The 3,979-nt window shown below is 35.4% G+C and overlaps 1 non-coding gene across 1 annotated transcript; it reads right to left on the bottom strand.

The window, feature by feature from the left end:
- Positions 1-254: 254 nt before the first annotated feature.
- LOC142168611 (U6 spliceosomal RNA) lies at positions 255-360 on the bottom strand. Its single transcript, XR_012698451.1, has one exon. It is a non-coding gene; the product is annotated as a U6 spliceosomal RNA (small nuclear RNA).
- Between the last annotated feature and the right edge of the window lie 3,619 nt (positions 361-3,979).

Here is a 3,979-nt window from a genome sequence, read left to right as displayed (position 1 = left end):
TTTCGCATGAATTTATACTCTGCGTCAAAAATATCGGGTTGCATGACTCCGGTATCAATACATTGCATCCGTCTCTGTCCAAAAAAACTTAATGCTTAGGGGTGTGTGATACAAAATATCACATTGATAGCTAAACAGAAAAGAAAAGGAAACTACATATAAAATGTAGATATACTCTTAAATAGTATGACCCCTTTCGAGAAAGCCGTGGGAACTTGGTTCAAATTGGATAGCATTATACAATGTTTTTTCAAAATAATTCGAACCATTTCTCGATTTGTGTTTGTTATTCTTACGCATGAGCCATGCTAATTAATCTTCTCTATATCGTTTCACTTTTAATAAATGTCCTGAAAGAACATATTACTCAATGTCAATAGTATCTTTTGTGGTTAGCTAACAACTAGCATAAGAGCATATTGTTCGACGGAACGAGCATGAGAAGATGGCAAAGTGTGCTCGATTTAGTACTTTTACTGGTAGCTTGGACAAATACGAAAGACGAAGCTATACTAGTGTCTGGGTTTCGGCAATCATAAATATATACTTGGACCATGGATGATATACAGTGAATCTCCAGAAAAAAGCAATATGCCATATGGAACTTAGTTCGATGGTCTTGGAGATAAGTCATGTAGAACTTTTTTTTTAAAGTCATGTAGAACTTAATTTGAGGGCAAAATCCTTAAATTCTAAACTTTAAACCCTTAAAAGTATTTTTGGACTAGTTAAGTCCAAATTAGTTAATCAACTTTGTTCTTATTATAAATCCATTACATTTTTAGAATTATAATTCGTGTAAGATTTTAATGATTTTTCATGCATATATTTATGCTTTTTGTCAAATATATTGAGCTCATGTTGCATCCAATCCAGGAATTCAATTTAGGCTTCAGAACCTTAAAGTTGCTAAAAGATAAGTATGATTACTTTTAGATTTTCAATAGTCACTACTGGCTACTCACACTATAATCACTATCCGGCAGTTTTTCAGCCACCTGTGCTGCATGCATTGAAAGAATGGGTCGATTTTGATGTGTCATCCCAATACCAGTTTGAGTTAGCTTAAACCAAAAGGAGATTTTCTATTTTGGTGAAAGGATAACTCATACTCTCTTTGAAGGGTAGGTTAGTTACGTTATATTAGGATGTGTAATGATTTCCCCTCTCAACTATATCATCTCAAACATTTATTCTTCTGGAGAAGGATATCTCTTGGACATATCTCTTGCTTCTTGATGTTCACTGGGTTGGCTACTAGTACAAGTTAACATAATTGCCTTTCATATATTATCAAATCAGTCAAATTTTGGTGTTATACATTATGCCAACTTTCCAATTACGACTCCACCATCGTTAATTGAAAGGAGGGTTGTTGGAGAAAGTGGAAGACATAAATAAAGACTTGGCATTTCAAATCTGTGTTATATTGTTTGGTGTTAATCTATACAAGGACTTAAGGTTTAGTACAACATTAACGATCATTTTTCTTCCATAGAAAAGACGTTACAGTTTGTCTTCTTTTACGTAGGAGACAAACTGATAACTACTTTTTGTTAGTTTCAAAGTTTCACGTATTAATTTTGATAATAACATATTAATACAATTATTAATCAAAAATTTTTTACTTATGATAATTTTATTTTTGCATAGGTCTGTTCAAGGAAGAAGATGCTGGTAAAAATTCAAACAAATATGAGAAATAGAATATCATGTGATGAATTTATCAAGGAAGATTATTTTCAGAAATTTAATCTACAAGCATCATGGAAGGAATAATATTTGAAAGTCATATTTCAAATATTGAATGGTTTACTACAATTGTCACGACCCCAATTTTCCTCTGTAGGATGTCGTAATGGCACCTAGTCTTAGGGACTAGGTAAGCCTAACACATACAGAATTAATGGCAAACTCAATCAACAACTATTAAATATGAAACAGAAATTTTCTATACAAAGCCAACAATCCCAAAACCGGTAGTACAAGTTATAAACTCTACTGAGTTTACTAGGACAAATCTTCTAAGTATAACTGTTCCGAAATAGAAATAGACAGTACAAGTACAATATCAAAAGGTGACTCTGCGGCCTGCGAACGCGATGACATATTTGCCTTGAGTCCCCACAGCAAAACCCGAACAACTAGCTAGTGATCAATCAACTCCGAAGTACCTCAATCTGCACAAAATGCATTGAAAGCATAGCATGAGTACACCACAACGGTACCCAGTAAGTATCAAGACTAACCTCGGTGGAGTAGTGATGAGGAACAATCAAAACACCTACTAGACATAATAACCTGTACAAGTATAAATGTGAAACTAACAGGGGACAATATCAATATAAAGCTAAGCATGATAACAATAACAAAATAATGCTTGTAATAGAAAACTAAGAGCAACAATTAGCAACAGGGAACAAACAGGTAATAACGTCGTGGAGTAAGCTGAATACAGTTTAAGCCCAGTGACACCAAGTAAAGAAACAAGTAACAACTCTATAAGAGCAACCGCTTCCACACAAGATTTGTTCAAGGATTTTCCCGAGATACTTCACCTCATAGTCACATTTCACGGGTTCTAATTCATGAACCCTATTCACTTGGCATCTTACCCACATTAAAATTCGCAACCGCACGGACGACTCACGTGCCAAGGGAATGATAATATCTCGTATCCACACATGCCAACAATAACAATGACTCATGAATACACGGACAACTCACGTGCCAATAGGATAACTCTCACACAAAAGGCAAGTAAACGAGGGTACATATAAATGGTCAATATCATCAGAATTCATCTTCTTATACCGATATGGGTGATTAATTACGTGTATACTTGTGTAAAAGTTCTATCACAACTCAAGTCAACAAGTACAAGTAGAGAAAATGAATGGCACATAGGAAATAATCACCACAAAATATACAATGTAAAACTCACACATGGTAGGCACACCACTACACAAATTTCATCAATAACAATGCCCCCACGCCATCACAAATCATCACAAATCATTCCTGATATAGCCCACCTTGTTTTGCCACGTGCGCAACAATAAAGTAAATGCCCTCCTTGTCTTGCCGCACGCGCATAATAATATTTCTACCTTGTCTCGCCACATGTGCAAACCCACATATATAGCCCGTCTTGTCATGCCGCATGTGCAAATATCAATAACAATACTAGCACGGACAACTCACGTGCGAACACCCCGGCAATCCTCTCAACAATATCACGTGTGCCAAAAACATAACAACACAATAAGGTCTTTCACCACATGTGCCCATATGCCACAACTATTCCTCAAAACAAATTTTAATACTACAACCACGCATAGGCCTCGGCTCAACAACGCTGAGTACAATAGTAACAATAACAATATAATACGAGAGTACGACAAGTAAATCAACACAAGAACTTCAGAACACAAAGAAACGGAAGAACGAGCTCACAAAGAAGACACCACAGGGAATAATAGTCTCAACAAGAATAGCTTAACAAGGGGAGAGGTAACGTGCAACAATGATTCCACATAAGTACAACTCGACGATAAGAGAAATAACATGAATCAGTGATTACAAATAAGGATAAGTCAACAATAAAAGAGATACCAAAACTTCAGTTAAGGTTAAGCAAATTACGGAAAGGACAACAATAACTTCAATTAAGGTTAACCAATTATGGAAAAGACAACATAACTTCAATTAAGGTTAATCAATTACGGAAAAGACAACATGGCAATAAGAGAGGCGACAACTTCAGTTAATTCACATAAGTGTTTATTGGCAATAAGGGTAGAACATGAATCAATCAACTTCAAATAAGACACGTAAGGGTAAATTTAGTAAGTGAAGGATTTAACATGATAAGACAACTTCATTTCTAATGGACATAAGAACCTAAGAACCTAAAACGATCAAATTCCTACAAATAAGCCCGAGTACGTACTCATCACCTCGCGTACACGGCCTTCAC

Source organism: Nicotiana tabacum, chromosome 13 (genome assembly GCF_000715075.1).
Source record: "Nicotiana tabacum cultivar K326 chromosome 13, ASM71507v2, whole genome shotgun sequence".
Classification (NCBI taxonomy): Eukaryota; Viridiplantae; Streptophyta; class Magnoliopsida; order Solanales; family Solanaceae; genus Nicotiana; species Nicotiana tabacum.
Note: the sequence above shows the minus strand (reverse complement) of the source record. Positions and strands in the feature narration are given on the sequence as shown.